The following is a 17,258-nucleotide window of genomic DNA, read 5'->3' on the forward strand; positions in this document are numbered from 1 at the left end:
CTTGGGTTTCTCAAAAGTGATTTGGTTAATCTGGAGTCTTACTAAACTCAACACAATCCTAATTTTAGAATAACTAGAAAATGTAATTTTGTTTCTCCGTGTGATTGTTAATGCTTGCTTATCTTGGGACTAAGAAATATAATTAATAGGCTGGACACGGTGGCTCGCACCTGTAATCCCAGCACTTTGGGAGGCTGAGGTGGGTGGATCACCTGAGGTCAGGAGTTTGAGACCAGCCTGGCCAACATGGTGAAAACATGTCTCAACTAAAAATACAAAAATTAGCCGGGCGTGGTGGTGGCACATGCCTGTAGTCCCACTACTTAGGAGGCTGAGGCAGAAGAATTGCTTGAACCTGGGAGGTGGAGGTTGCAGTGAGCCAAGATTGTGCCACTGCACTCTAGTCTGAGCAACAGAGTGAGACTCCATCTCAAAAAAAAAAAAAAGAAAGAAAGAAATAGAATTAGTAAAAACTTTGTTTCCAATGGCTTATTTCAAAATAGTGTGTGCTCTTCAGAGTCATTTAATCAGTCAAGTAATCTGCTTTGTTTGGGGCAGTGAATAGATAAGCAGCAGGGGAAAAAAAAGAAAGAAAAAAAAAAGCAAGCTTAGGAAAAGACCTAAATTGGGATTTTTTTAACCTTGGCACCACTGACGTTTCAGGCTGGATAAGTCTTTGTCGTGCGGTTGTACTGTGAACTGTAGGAGGTTTAGCAGCCTTCCTGGCCTCTGCCCAGCCAGTAGCAACCCCTTTCTTTGATATGTGACAACCAGAAAAAGTCTCCAGGTATTGCCAAATATCCCCAGGGGGTCAAAATTGCCCCCAGTTGAGAACTACTAACCTAAATTCAGCAGTGAAACTGTTTTATGAACAGTGTCTCTCTGAGATTTATTTCAGAGACTTTCAAAAATTAAAAACTGGGACAGAGTAAAATTTTACGTGGCTCTAAATTTTCCTCGGTCATTTGCCTAAGACAGCATGTCACAGGCTCTCCCTGGAGACCTGGGCCTGCTCCAGGAGTGAACTTTGATGATCTAATGGATCTTGTTTTTCTATCTTAGTATTCTGGATAACGACAGCGTGATCAATGCGCTGATGCTGAAAACACGCTGAGAAAACAGTGGGAACGGGGTCAAATCCTCCCGAAGAAAGATTCTTTTTTAGTAGCATGGACCAGACATAACACTGCAGTGCATTTTTTTCATAAGGCAGAAAACTCCAGTGATTCAAGGAGAAGTAAAAATCATTCTTTTTATTGTATTCAAGTCCGGTATACATCCATACATGGATGGAGTTAAGATATAGTGACAAAAGGAGAAAGCTTGAAATATGCTGCCAGGTGGCTTAAAAATCACAGCTGAATCTATACGGTCAACTTGGCGGTAAAACACGTTACTTATTTCCTGTTTGGGAGAAATACCACACTATCCTTCCTAGATTCAACTGAATTATGAAATGCAGAAATTGAGATGGGTATAAAAAGTATACTATTTTTTCTCCCTCCCCCCAACCCGTTTCCTTTCTTCTTTCCTTCCTTTTTTTTTTTTCTGACAGCGTTCACACATAGAAGAAAAGTTGATTCAACACATCTGGATTGTGAAATAAAGCATAAGGTGTGGACAGACAATACAAGTATTGCATACTGTTAATGTTTAATTAAACATTGGAAATCAAAAGGTTGACTTAGCAAGTGCTATAAAGAAGAGAGTGTAGATTTTACTAGCTTCTCCATAGCTTGGAAGAAAATTCAGATTGTACCAACGAAGGTCAGGTCTTCAGTTGTAAAAGCTAAACATTATTCCATGGACGGCTTCCTAGTGGGTGACTTTGGCTCCCTGACTGCACTGCCCATGTGGCTTTACAGGTCAGAAAACATCTTCTACAAGGAGAGTTAGAGGGGGTCAGACCAATGAGTGGCTGATTTGTAAGGATTTCACTTTATTGAAAGACACCCTTATTAGTGCTTTCTAAACCCCATTAACATAAATTGGTGTTAAAAGTTAAAAACTAGTAATAATCTGACCTTCAAGCATGCTCTACTATAAACTGAACTCTCTATTTTCTGACTACCGCATTTCCACTACTAGCCCTAGCCCAGGTTGCTTCCTCCGCCTGAGATGTTCTTTCCTCCCAGAGCCATGTGCCCTCCAAATCCTGCCCAGCTTCACTGCTACTTCCTCCAAGAAGTCTCCCTTCCCTTATCCTTCAAGACCAAGGGACTCATGCCTTCCTATGAACTGCCTTAGTGGATTATCTCACTGCTCTCGTAACACTTCACTTTCTGTCTTGTTTTAAGATCTTTTGTGTTTCCTTTTTTATTACATAAAAAGCTCTCTGTGGAAAGGACTTGCCTCTGGTTCCTTGTTCCATTCCCCACACCACATGGCTTGGGACTTTGTACACTGTTTAGCAGATAAGAATTTAAATGAATGACCCATTAGATATCATGTTGGTGTTTGATATTTGTTCTACCCAGAGTGAGTCCATCTGGACGGTGAGATAACATAGTTCAGCTCCTCTCCAACCCCATCAGCAGTCCTAGGTGAAGAAAGGCAAAGGCCTGTGGTAGATCAACTCCCTGAACTAATGTTGCAATCATTCTCTTTGCAAACATGTGTCAGCATTTCTGCTTCCATATCTTTCTACATATCTGCAGTGAACAAACTCCCGAAGAAACACTGGCTGCTTATTGAAATGGAGCATGTTACTAAATACACAGCATTCTTTTTATCCCCCTTCTCTGCTGTATAACACACCAACCTCCACTTGCACATTCAGAAATACAAAAATGATTACATTATGTAAGTCCAACTCGTTTGTAGGGATCACTGCCAGAGAGATGTTAAAATGACACCACACCTGACCTTTCTGAAAAGGATAATGCTCCAGAAGTAAATTCTTACAAATGAGGATGGACAACATTTGGAGATTTTTTTTTTTTTTTTTTTGGAGTCTTGCTCTGTCGCCCAGGCTTGAGTGCAATGGTATGATCTTGGCTCACTGCAACCTCCGCCTCCCAAGTTCAAGCAATTGTCCTGCCTCAGCCTCCTGAGCAGCTGGGATTACAGGTGCCTGCCACCATGCCCAGCTAATTTTTTGTATTTTTAGTAGAGATGGGGTTTCACCATGTTGGCCAGGCTGGTCTTGAACTCCTGACTTCAGGTGATCCGCCTGCCTTGGCCACCCAAAGTGCTGGGATTACAGGCGTGAGCCTCTGTGCCTGGCCAACATTCAGAGTTTTTTTGTTTTGTTTTGTTTTGTTTTAAAGAAACCCCTATTGGTTTGTTATTTTATATAAATATGCATTTTGATTAAAGGAACTATTTGAACTGAATATTTTCTCCCACAGAATGGGAATTAGATTTCTTTAACTTGGCCTGGCTTAGGGTTTCTCTGTGTTCCTTTTTTTGAATATCTGAAACTCTGGCAAAACAATGTCATATTTTCTGCTAATTTGTGGTTGTTGTCTTCTTGCAGGATTTGAATCTTATATGAAGTTTATTTTGTCACCAAGATGGTATGCCATTTTTTGAGTCTCAGCTGCTATGGGGGGAAAGGCAATGGTGGTCCACTGGACAGCATGTGGAAGAAGATGGCATTTGAGTTTGGGCTATGCCACTACTGGCAGTTTGGTTTGGGGAAAGCCAAGTCTTCACCTCTCAGTCTCCTATCTGAAAAATGGAGACAATAACAATACATATTTCCCAGAATTTTTGTGAGATTTTAATGAGCTAATGCATGAGAAAATGCATCGTAGACAATACTATACAAATACCAACGCTTCTTCCTATATCACCAGACTCTGCCACATTCTTTCAAATCAGCACTTGGTGTTTATGAACATCTTCTCCATATGAGATGCAGAGGACAGAAAGTAAAGAGATGCTGACCTTGCCTTTGCAGAGTATTTAACCTTTTTTTTTTTTTTTTTTTTGAGATGGAGTCTTGCTCTGTCACCTAGACTGGAGTGCATGGTGCAATCTTGGCTCACTGCAAACTCTGCCTCCCTGGCTCAAGTGATTCTCCTGCCTCAGCCTCCTGAGTAGCTGGGATTACAGGCACCTGCCACTATGCCCGGCTCATTTTTCCATTTTTAGTAGACACAGGGTTTTACCATGTTGGCCAGGCTGGTCTTAAACTCTTGACCTCAAGTGATCCACCTGCCTCAGCCTCCCAAAGTGTTGGGATTACAGGCATGAGCCACCACACCAGGCCTTAACATTTAAGTTTCCTTCCTTCCTTCCTCCCTCCCTCCCTCCCTCCCTTCCTTCCTTTTATTTTTTTTCCAGACAGAGACTCACTGTGTCGTGTGTCGCCCAGGCTGGAGTGCAGTGGTGCAATCTCAGCTCACTGCAGCTCACTGCAACCTCTGCTCCTGGGATTCAAGTGATTCTCCTGCCTCAGTCTCCCGAGCAGCTGTGATTACAGGCACATGCCACCATGCCCGGCTAATTTTTGTATTTTTAGTAGAGACGAGGTTTCACCATGTTGGCCAGGTTGGTCTTGAACTCCTGATCTCAAGTGATCTGCCAGCCTTGGCTACCCAAAGTGCTGGGATTACAAGTGTGAGCCACTGCACCCGGCATTTTAAGTTATGTTTAAAAATTAGTTTAATTATGTTTGCTTTGTGAATCTGAAAAAGTGGCTTATCTTTTGTGAGTATTGGTTTCCTCATCTGTAAAATGGAAGTAGTAATAACCATTTTTCAAGAACAAAGGAGGTAATACACATGAAGCATTGGCATAGTATCTGTCACATCTAGTTTCTCAGTGAATGGTACCTTTCCAAAGAAAAAGAAAAGTGCCCACCTAGCATTATAAGGGTTCAAATTAATAAGTAAAAACCATTATACTTAGTTGGAAAAGTCTGGAAAGGCTTTATAGAAGATTTAGAATCTGAGCAGAGGCTCAAAGTACAAACAGATTTCTACATTTGAAGATAATAGCAGCAATGGCCAATGTTTGCCACACACTGTTCAAATCACTTTACATGTATTAACTCATTTAATACCAAAACACAGCTGGTATTTTCATCCCCATTTTGCAAATGAGAAGATTGAGGTACCAGAGTTGAAGATACTAACCCATAGTCTCACAGACGGTTTGGAGCAGAGCAAGGACCAGACCCAAGCAGTCTGGTTCCTAAGCCTCAACTCATAACCACCACTTAGAAGGGGCAGTGGGGGCCAGTGCAGTGGCTCATGCCTATAATCCCAGCACTTTGGGAGGTGGAGGCAGGAGAACTGCTTGAGCCCATGAATTCAAGACCAGCCTGGGCAACATAGCTAGACTCCATTTCTTTAAAAAAAAAAAAAAAAAAGGCTGGGTGTGAGGGTGTGAGCCTTTAGTCCTAGCTACTAGGGAGACTGAGGTGAGAGGATGGTTTACGCCCAGGAGATCAAGGCTACAGTGAGCTATGATGGCACCCCTGCATTCCAGCTTGGGCGACAGAGCAAGACTCTGTCTACAAAAAAGTAAAAATAAATAAACAGAATGGAACAGGGAACTGGAGGGTGAGAGGGATGGGGGAGACAGGCAACAAAAAGCATTGCAGGCACAGAGATGATGAATGAAAAACCTGGGGTCTTCCTCTCATGAGACAAAGCAGTGTGAATAGGTCAGAGGCACGGTAAGATAGGAGCCCCGTGTGATGGAAAAGCTGGGGAGACAAAAGGTCAGAGGGAGAAGTGTTGTCACTGAGTTGCAGAGAGGTGGCCTCACCATTGAGCCCAGTTCATACCTATTGATTATGAAGGTAGCAAGAAGGAGAGTTCCAGATTTTGCAAGTCCAGGCCAGATTTAAACATACGGCCTGTGTTTTCTTAGGAGGCTACCTGGTCTAAGAGGGCAAGGTAATCCCCTCCTCTGTCCACAAAATGCTGCTGACCTTTGACTTTTGCCAGAAAAGCTTTAATCTGGTGTCACCTTTCACCAGGTCCTGGCAGTTATGTATATTTCTTAAAAAGGTTAGACTAGCAATTTTTCAAGCTTGCACAGTAGAATGTCATTGTGTGCATGTTTAATTAATCAAGCTGGCATCTAGACTGTGAAAAGCAAGTCTGCAAAGCACCTTGAAGAAAATAATAAACATCCTTCAGTCTTTAAAACACAAACTGCAACAAAAATGAACACTTTCCTTAAGAATCATGAAGACTCAATGGATGCCAAGTTTGCGTGTTATTTTGCATGAAATTTCCTCCTCTCTCTCTCAGATTCAGAGTTTTATAGACAATTTCATCAGGCCAGAAGTGTCAGACTTTCTCTTCGATGGAATCATGATGTCTTTATATGCCCAAATATCGTTAGCATTTAGATTCAAGGTTACTTCCTCTGCAAAAGTTAATTGGATGGGATGATGGTTATTCAATGATAATACATTACACTGTCTTAGTGTGACCCCTGGGCCTGTCATTTCATTAACAGTCCAGAGAGCATGTCTCACTAAGGCTTTTTGGCTCCTAAACACATGAGGTCACCTCTGCATGCAAAACGAGTCCCTCAAAGGTAGTTAGCATAAATTACCTTATCACTCAACCACAAAAGCATCTTTCTTTTGGCAAAATGTTTCTGACTTTTAAGTAACTTCCTCGTACATGCATTTTTGCTTCTTATACTCATTATCCAATGAAGCGAAACCTAATAATAATCTAGGCAACTGTTTGTTTTGTTGCTAGGAAGACCCAAGGAACTGCTATAATCTTCTTTTGTTACAATTTTTTTGTATTTAAAAAATTACTACTCTGAAAATAAATTACTGTGTAAACTCTGCTTGTGGTTTTGTCAATTTTGCTCCCATTAAAATAGGTACATGACATCCATGAATTTATACTAAGGAGAGAGTTAAATGACATCTATTATGTGTTCACACTTTCTAGTCTGTTTCCCTCCCGTTTCCTCACTTCAGAAACCCTCTAGAGGTGATGTTCTTGCTACTAATCAGCAGTTAACCAGACCAATGGCTTTATTTATTCATTCAACCATTTATTCATCAAATACTAATTGAGCACCTATTACATGCCTAGCACTATTCAAGGCACTTGGAAAAAGTTAGCACATTAGCGAAAAAGCAAGAAAAGATTCCTGTTCTCCTGGGGCTTAAAGTCTCATAAGGGATCGTTAGATAATAAATAATAAACATAACAAATACAAGAACTATAGAGTATATTGAAGGTTCACAAGTGATCTGGAAAAAATAAAAAATGGCACCAGGGGAGTGGAGAACTGGTATATGCAGCAGCGAGGAAGGGGCAGACTGCCATATTAAATAGGGTCATCATGGACAGGCCTGGTTGAGAAATAGAGATGGAGAGAAGTGCAGGAGTTAACCAAGCCAATACCTGGCTTAAAGCAAAGGTAACAGCTAGGGGAAAGTCCCCAGGCAGGAGCTTGGCATGTTCCCAAGGTGGCAAGAAGGTCAGAGTGGCTGGAATGAATGGGAGAGAAGAAAGAGCTTTGTGGGACAGGAGGTCAGGGGTGCTGGGGGACAGGGTGGACACCGCAGGAATTTGAGTAGCAACATGATCTGACTCAGTGTTTAAAAGGATTCCCCTTTAGGGCCTTTTAGGGCATGGTGGCTCATGCCTGTAATCCCAGCACTTTGGGGAGGCCAAGGTAGGAGGATTGCTTGAGCTCAGGAGTTGAGACCAGCCTGGGCAACACAGTGAGACCCCTGTCTCTACATAAACAAGCAAAAAAACAAACAAAGGATCCTGCTAGCACAGGGTTGAGAATGGACAGTGGAGGGGCCACAGTGTGGAAGCAGGAAGACCAAATTACTATATTCTACAGTCACATTAGAAAATATTAAAAACCCTTTTTGGTTTACATTGTTGTAAACCAGACTTAGAACTAGAAACAAACAAACAAAAAACCCTCCTGTTCAGTCACCTTCTTGGACTACAACCCTTGCATAGAAACTTTAGCACCCTCCTGGAGGAACGTACAGCATTCCTAGCCCCCTGGCTTTTCTGCGCTAGAGGAGCAGTAGATCCGCTTAAGCTAACTTGGTAGTGCCCTGTGGGGGCGGTGCAATTACGTCACAGAAGACCATCATCAAGTCAAGGGGCACTGAGGCAAACACAAGGGTGGGAAGTTCCAGAAGTAGTTCCGGAATGCTTGCTTGGTGATGCAAGCCAGGAACGGAATCAGGGGAGGGGGCCAGCAGGTGCTCTATCCTCACTGTGTCTCACTGACGCTAAAGACACAGAGTGCATGTTCTTTGATATTTAGAGTAACAAGATGCAAAATAGCACACCTTACCTCACTCTGTTTTTGCCTTTGAACTGTCATGATGCAGCTTAGACTTGTATGAGTCTATTTTCTTTTCCTTTTTTTTTTTTTTTTTGAGATGGAGTCTTGCTCTGTCGCGTAGGCTGGAGAGCAGTGGTGCGATCTCCACTCACTGCAACCTCTGCCTCCCAGGTTCAAGCGATTCTCCTGCCTCAGCCTCCCGAGTAGGTGGGATTACAGGAGTGAGCCACCACACCTGGCTCATTTTTGTGTGTGTGTGTGTATACATATATATATATATATATTTTTTTTTTTTTTAGTAAGATGGGGTTTGACTATGTTGGCCAGGCCGGTCTTGAACTCCTGACCTCAAGTGATCTGCCCACCCTTGGCCTACCAAACTGCTAAGATTACAGGAGTGAGCCACCGTGTCTGGCCTTATTTTTTTTCCCCTTTTCCAAAGTCTAATATTAGGGATATAGTCCAGTGAGAGAACAATCACTGATACACAAAAGGGCATCACAAAATTAAGACCCAAGATCGAAGGGCAATAATGAGATTGAACTTCATGCTTCTGAGGACTTGTCTTCATAGTCTGTGTAAACATAAGTTAGAAGCAAGAATACTTGGGGCCCTCTTAATTATTTCACATGACTGAGAATGTAGGAGTACAGCTATTAGAAGAAATCCTAGGAGAGATTACTGCCCTAGAAAGAGAGGTCTCTGGGCCTCTGCTGAACCAAGTAAAGCCATCAGAAAGTTTAAATGAGACTACAGGGAAATATCACAAGGGACTGGAAGCAATGTGGGAAGGTCGGGAAGGTCATCTAGCCATAGAGTGGCACACAGTGTGCAGATCTCACAGCAACTGGGATCATTAGCGGTATCTTCTGAGCAGAGAGTTAGTTGCAAGGGATTCCAAAGCTACATGTGGTATTGGCTAGAAATGGTGTAACGAGCATGAGTGATGCCTGCTCCATGCTAAAGAGGCAGGAGTGGCGTACAGAGACCACATAGCTAACATTCCTGATGGGTCGGTTCTCTTGCCTTCTTATCTGTCTACATTCAGATCATCTTAGAAAGATGAGATACTAATTCTATTTTTAAGAAGATTTGGCCAGGCACAGAGGCTCATGGCCTGTAATCCCAACACTTTGGGAGGCCAAGGTGGACAGATCACCTGAGGTCAGGAGTTCGAGACCAGCCTGGCCAACATGGGGAAACCCTGTCTCTACTAAAAATACAAAAATCAGCCAGGTGTGGTGGCGCATGCCTGTATTCCCAGCTACCTGGGAGGATGAGGCAGAAGAATCGCTTGAATCCAGGAGGAGGAGGTTGCAGTGAGCCGAGATCGCACCACTGCACTCCAGCCTAGGCAACAGAGTGAGACTCTGTCTCAAACAAAACAAAACAAAACAAAACAAAACAAGCCTGAAGAGGACATGATATATAATCCTTTCAGAAATGCAAATATTAAAACGAATTCTTTTTTTTTTTTTTTTTTGAGACGGAGTCTTGCTCTGTCGCCCAGGCTGAAGTACAGTGGCCTGATCTCAGCTCACTGCAAGCTCTGCCTCCCGGGTTTACGCCATTCTCCTGCCTCAGCCTCCGGAGTAGCTGGACTACAGGCGCCCGCCACCGCGCCCGGCTAGTTTTTTGTATTTTTAGTAGAGACGGGGTTTTACCGTGTTAGCCAGGATGGTCTCGATCTCCTGACCTCGTGATCCGCCCGTCTCGGCCTCCCAAAGTGCTGGGATTACAGGCTTGAGCCACCGCGCCCGGCCTAAAACGAATTCTTAAAAAAGAATTCTTTTTTTTTTTTTTTTTCGAGACGGAGTCTCGCTCTGTCACCCAGGCTGGAGTGCAGTGGCCGGATCTCAGCTCACTGCAAGCTCCGCCTCCCGGGTTCACGCCATTCTCCGGCCTCAGCCTCCCGAGTAGCTGGGACTACAGGCGCCCGCCACCTCGCCCGGCTAGTTTTTTTTGTATTTCTTAATAGAGACGGGGTTTCACCGTGTTAGCCAGGATGGTCTCGATCTCCTGACCTCGTGATCCGCCCGTCTCGGCCTCCCAAAGTGCTGGGATTACAGGCTTGAGCCACCGCGCCCGGCTAAAAAAGAATTCTTAAAATGAGTTCTTCTTGTTTTATCTGAGGTGGGACTGCTTTAACAGACAGCTGGTTTTTGTTGTCCTGGCCTTTGCAGAGAATGGAAGAGTGTCCTGTCCAGGAATTCATCTGTGTCTATGGTCTAGATTGGGGGAGGGGGTCCAATCTTTTGGCTTCCCTGGGTCACACTGGAAGAAGAATTGTCTTGGGCCACACATAAAATACACTAACACTAACGATAGCTGATGAGCTAAAAAAAAAAAAAAAAAAACAGCAGAAAACACTATGGTGTTTAAAGAAAGTTTACGAATTTGTGTTGGGCTGCATTCAAAGCTGTCCTGTGCCACGTGTGGCCCACAGGCAGTGGGTCAGACAAGCTTAGTCTAGATGTTAGACACTCTCCTTCCTCTGGCCCATCCTCCTACTTAAATCCAGGGTTCCCCTCCCTCTGTTCCCCACTCCCCGACCTTTTTTGTTCCTGTAGACAAACTGGGGACTTTAGATTCAGACACAGGGAACATCAGGGAGATGATGCATTGAGGAGAATCTGGGTTCCTGTTTTGGTTCTACCATCAGATCCCTTGTTTTCCTCAGTAGAATGAGGGGGATTTTAACCTTGGGCACGGGATCAGCCTGAGATGATATTTTACATGTCTGGTGCATAGTTAAGGAAAGGGGAGGTGGTATCTTCTATCTGATTCTCAAAAGGGGCTCTAACCCCAAACCTGTTGAGTCATTGGGCTCAGTGATTTCTAATATTCTTTCAATTTGAAACTTTTTATGTGAAGATCCGTTTTCACTGGGCGCCATGGCTCACGCCTGTAATTCCAGCACTTTGGGAGGCCAAGGCAGGTGGATCACTTGAGGTCAGGAGTTTGAGACCAGCCTGACCAACAGGGTGAAACCCGGTCTCTACTAAAAATACAAAAATTAGCTGGGTGTGGTGGTGCATGCCTGTAATCCCAGCTACTCAGGAGGCTGAGGTGGGAGGATAGCTTGAACCCAGGAAGCAGAGGCCACAGTGAGCTGTGATTGCACCACTGCACTCCAGCCTGGGAGGTAGAGTGAGACTCCATCTCAAAAAAAACAAAAAAACAAAAAAAAGAAGATCCCTTTTCATGCAATCATATACCCTATGTATCATGCTCACAGCTGGAAGATGTAGCAAAATACTCTTCAAATGGCAGCTTCCAGATCTTATGGAGAATGGACCCATATTTATCAGATTTAAGATGTTTAAAATAGACCCAAAATGTAATCTGTATAAGAAAGGAGAAATAGGGGTTGTTAAAATTTCCCTGAAAGCCCATGTGTAATAAAAATGAGTCATTATTCTAGAGGGTTTTCTGCCTTTTAAGGGCTGTAAATCAGAAGCAATGCTCATGGGAGACAAGGCCACGCTCCCCGGGTCTCCTGGGGGCGGCGGCAGCAGCACCACCCTTGCCCTGGCTGTGGTCCACGGCGCCTGGCTGCAACCAAGGCTGCAGAACGTTGGGTTGCTGTTCTGCGGTTTTGCCACATTCATCAAATGTGGTTATTGTCAACTAGATAAAGTATAGTACGGTGGTTATGAGCACAGTTTCTGAATCAGACTGTCCAATCCTGGATCTCCCCTGGGAGCCTGAGCAAGCAACTTAATTTTTCTGTGCCTCAGTTTCTTCACCTGTAAACTAGAAATAATCAGATCATCTACTTCATAAAGTTCCCCTGAGGATTAAGTGATTTAAATATACGAAAAGCACTTAAAACAGTGTCTGGCAGGTAGTAAGCATTCTATGTACTTGGATAGTAATAGTATTCCAAATATTACTTATCCAGTCCACAGTATTGGATAGGTAAAAAGCACAGAAAAAAGGTCTGGAAAGGTACCGATGTGCCGCTACTGCTGGACAAGGGGATGTGAATGGGAGAGTGTGAGCTGTGGGCAGGGGAACTTTTGGCTTTATCGGCTGTGTTAGCGTCCCAGGGATTCTGGAACAAACTGTCACAAGCTAGGTGGTTGAAAACAACAGGGATTTATGCTCACAATTCTGTAAGCTACAGGTGAGCAGTCAAGGAATCAGTAGGTCCATGCTCCCTCCAAAGGCTCCAGGGAAGAATCCTTCCTTGCCTCTTCCAGTTTCTGGTGATCTTAGGTGTTCCTCTGCTAGTGGCAGCATGACTCTCACCTCTGCCTCCATCATCACATGGCCTTCCTCTCCGTATGTCTGTGTGTGTCCTCTCTTCTTCTTATAGAGACCCTAGTCACTGGATTTAGGGCCCACTCTAAATCAGAATGATTTCCTCTTGAGTTCTCCAATGAATCATATCTTCAAAGGTCTTATTTCTAAATAAGGTCACATCCTGAGGTTCTGGTTGAATGTGAAGTTTTAGGAGATGCTTCAACTCACTATACCAGCATTGTTTTGTTTTGCTTTCTTTTTAAAATGAGATTATATTCATGTATTACTTAGGGTATTTTTATTGTTTTTAAGACAGAGTTTCACTCTGTCGCCCAGGCTGGAGTGCAATGGCACGATCTCGGCTCACCGCAACCTCCGCCTCCTGGTTCAAGCGATTCTCCTGCCTCAGCCTCCCAAGTAGCTGGGATTACAGGCGTGTGCCACCATGCCTGGCTAATTTTGTATTTTTAGTTGAGATGGGATTTCTCCATGTTGGTTGGGCTGGTCTCGAACTCCTGACCTCAGGTGATCTGCCCGCCTCAGCCTCCCAAAGTGTTGGGATTACAGGCGTGAGCCACCATGCCCGGCCCTATTTAGGATATTAAACAACAAAATGAAACAAGAAAAGGGTACTATGGGAAGCTAAATTATACATGTATACACTTGCTTATTCTGTCTCAGTTGTAGAGGAGGTTGTTGATGGGAAAAGAGGGAAATACAATGATTGCTAACACTTGTAGAATGATTACTATCTGCCAGACATTGTTTTAAGTGCTTTTCATATATTAAATCACTTAATCCTCATAGGAACCTTATGAAGTAGGTGGTACGATCATTTCTATTTTATAGGTGAAGAAACTGAGGCACAGAAAAGTTAAGTTGCTTGCTCAAGCTGCCAGTGGAGATCCAGGATTGGACAGTCTGATTCAGAAACTTTGCTGGTAACCACCATGCTGTACTGTCCTTCATGTATGGGCACACATAGGCGATACAGGTCTGAGTCAAGAAAATTTGACATCACTTCCTAAACACACACACTCTCCTTTTTCTCCCCAAATAAAGCATCTATAAATGAACGTTGTTTCTGTGGTTAGAAGTGTTTGGAGAATTTTATCTGCAGAATCTTCTGAACTGGACATTGTCTGGTATTTACTTAGAAGAAATAAAAACTTCCGTGAACTGAGTAAAAAATAGTTGTTCCTGCCTATCACTGACTGCTGTTCAGATCACTTAGAGCACAATGGATTTCAACCAGTCAAAGTGCAGCAACGCTCTGGGCAAAGGGTAGCCACACACAAGGTGGTTCATTTACGGCAGCTTCTGGCAAATTGCAGCTAAACTGCAGTTGCGGTTGACTTGGCAACTTACAAACAGCACACACTGAATGGAGAAGGAATTGGTATGCCATACTTGAAATGATGAGAATAATGAGAGCGGTGCTTACATTTATGCTAGGTGCTGTGCTGAGTATATTTTCTTACTCTGTTCTTACTGTAATTTTCTGAATCATTAATGCCCTAGACAGAGGTGGGGTGGTGACTAATGATAAACTGATAGGGGTATCCTTAAGGTAAAAATGACCATGGCCTTGTTCTCTGTGTAGCATCAGTTACCTAAATGAATATTCAGGCTGCTTTCACTCTGGGAACTTGGTGTGTGTAAATTTTCAGGTAATTTCCCTCATTTGAATAACTTCTTGAATGAAAACAGGTCCTTCAAGTGCACATCCTGAGGCCCTGGGGCTGGCATAGCATCCTTATGAAGCAGAAACCTCAGGCTAACAGAGCCCAGTTATGTCCTGGGATGTCCGTATTCCTAGACCCCAGCTCGAGACTAGGAAGTACCTCCTAGGTTTTCCTGTTCTCCTGTGGCCTTGGTTTGGAGTCACAAGAAGAGGATGCAACAGAGTACAGTGCTGACTGTACCGGTTACATTGTGGCCTCCAAAGTCCAACCACTGGCCTTCCAGTCCCAGCTCCATCACTTCCCAGCTATGTGACCTTGGCAAGCTCAACTCGGGAGGCTTAGTTTCTTCATGTGTAAAATGGATATAACAATAAAATCTATGTCCAAAGGCTGCTGTGAGTATTAACCGGGAGCTTAGTCAACCAGGTAACATTAGTCATTGCTATTGGGGGATCAACAGTGGAGCTCTATGTCATCGATTCCCTTCTCAGGGGATGGGGTAGGATGGCGACATCCGTCAGCTGGGCTCAAGAGAGTTACTTTGTGCTCAGGTCACCACATGCTGTCTAATGAGCCATTGCCTATCAGCCAGCATTTGTTGAGAAATACAAAAAGAGAGAGAGGAGGTTTTTTTGGAGACCCACTTTAAAAATACCCCCATCTGACCCCTTCAAAATGGAGAGACGATGGGTACGGTCCATTTTCCTTTTCTGTAGGCCCAGCAAGCCCCACTGGTGTTTCTTTTCTGATAACTAAAGCAGGTTTCTGTCCCCACAGGGGCCCCTTTCTTTCCCCTGAACCAGAAGGGAAGATCCCCTTTCTCTTTTCAGTAATGGGCAAGAACAAAGTTCCATTGACAACGTGAATGGAGCATTTCTTACCCTGGACTCTCTGCGCACTGCAGACGCAGGGACCTTTTCTCTCCCCCTTGGCTTCTGAAGATTATGATTCAAGTCCTCTACAGGCGACTAGGGCAGCCCAGGAATCCTGATTCTGGCACGAACTGACCAAGAGAGGGAGGCTGCTTGGTTGCAGAGCCTCCGTGCCGGTTCATTTTACCTGTGACTTCTGACAGGTGCAACCCCGAGAATTTCCCCTGCTTCACCTACTCTGGGCCTCCCCTAACCACCCAGTAGCATCCTCTCCTTTCACATGCTATCACCATACCCTGCTTCACTTTCCATCGGAGCACTTAGCATCACCTGGTCCATTATATTAATGTGTTTGTCTGTTCTCCCGCCCAATGGAACGTAAACTCCAGGAAAGTAGATGTTGTCTTGTTCATTGCTGAATCCCCAGTGTCTGGCACAGTGCCTGGTAAAGAGTAGATGCTCAGTAAATATTCATTGAATGAATGAAGGCAGGCTGAAAGCTACTTCTGGTTTCCCTTTAAAATCCAAAAAAACCACAAAACTGTCTTTCTGATAAATGGATAACTAAAGTCAGGTTGCAATGGTTTTGGGCTTTTAGAATGGCCTGAGTTTGGATCAGTCCACTGGCGCAATTTATGAGAGATCTTTTATGGCCCAGCAAAGTAGGGACACAGAAGGATATGACTTGGTCCCTGCTCTCTGAGCGCACAAAATTCAGCTGGTGAGACAAAGCTCACAAATGACAGTGGAAAATGAACTGAGGTAAAAGAAAAGGTCTCCAACAACATGGACAGCTGGAAGGCAGGTCTGCAGCTTCTCTGTTTTTCCTGGCATCTCTAAGGAAAGAGAAGCCAGGAACCCACCTGTCAGTGCCATAGCCACCGGTGGTAAGGGATACGTGCCCTACAGGTGTCTAGCTTCTGCATCCCTGGTGCTCTCTGTAGCATATACCCAGAAACTACACTAATATTTCCAGGAAGTATACACCAAGTGCTGTTCTCTGTAGGTTTTGCCCCCTCTTTCTTTTCTGTCATGCTGCTTCTTACAAATTAAAAAGAAGTCAGGAAGCAAGGTTAAAAATAATCAAACCACAGCTAAAGGAAGGTACCTTCAAAAGAAGAAACGGGGGAAAAAATTGAGTGGACTTTTATTCCACAGTGCTTTATACTTGAGGCCCTGTGATTATTCACTCTGTGAAACCCAGCGGAGCCTGGGGGAGTTAATGGGGCCAATGTTACTTTTCTTTTGCATTACTTACGTGGGCCGTAAAAATGAGCACTGGCTCCATGGCCAAAAGCGGAAAATGTCACGTCATGGGGAGGGAAGAATGTTAATCAAAATGCAAAACCTACAGCTCTAGTTTTCCTACATTGTAAATGCTTATTTCTATCAGGTAACTCCTCTCTGTAATCCAAAGCAGCTCCGGGCACCACAGGAGCAGAGGAAAGGAAGATGTGAAGACCCTAAGTATGGACAATATTGAGGCCAGACACAGTGGCTCACACCTGTAATCGCAGCACTTTGGGAAGCCAAGACAAGAAGATCGCTTGAGTCCAGGAGTTCAAGATCAGCCTGGGCAACATAGCGAGACCCCGGTTTCTGCAAAAAATATTAAAAACAATAATTAGCTGGGCGTGTTGGTGCATGCCTGTAGTCCTAGCTACTCTGGAGGATCACTTGAGCTCAGGAGTTGGAGGTTGCAGTGAGCCATGATTAGGCTGCTGCACTGTACTCCAGCCTGGGTGACACAGCGAGATCTTGTCTCAAACAAAAAAACAACAACAAAAAACAATATTGAGGGTCCCCAGCCACCCAGAGCTACCTGACTGAAACTGGGTGTTTAAGAGAGGATTTGGGGGCTTCTGAGAGAGGCTCTGTGCTCTAAGACTTGGGGCTAGGGAAAGCCGATCAGAAATGTGGGGGCTTGGGGAAGAAGGTAGCTTGTTTTGTGACCAGCTCAATTTTTTTTGAGGGTCCCAGAAACAGGGCCTCCCAAAGCTGTGGCATATTCTAAAATAATTAAACTTAACCAATATATTGTTGAATATTAATTAAATATTCAATATTAATTTTATTAATATTAAATAGTAAGTTTATTAAGACAACATTAAACTTAATATAGAGGTAAACAAAGAAAATACAGCAATCGCACTATTCACAACGTAGGTCCAAGACTTACTAAAAGTATGAGTGCACTGCAGCT

The sequence above is a fragment of the Macaca mulatta genome, chromosome 12, assembly GCF_049350105.2.
Source record: "Macaca mulatta isolate MMU2019108-1 chromosome 12, T2T-MMU8v2.0, whole genome shotgun sequence".
NCBI lineage: Eukaryota > Metazoa > Chordata > Mammalia > Primates > Cercopithecidae > Macaca > Macaca mulatta.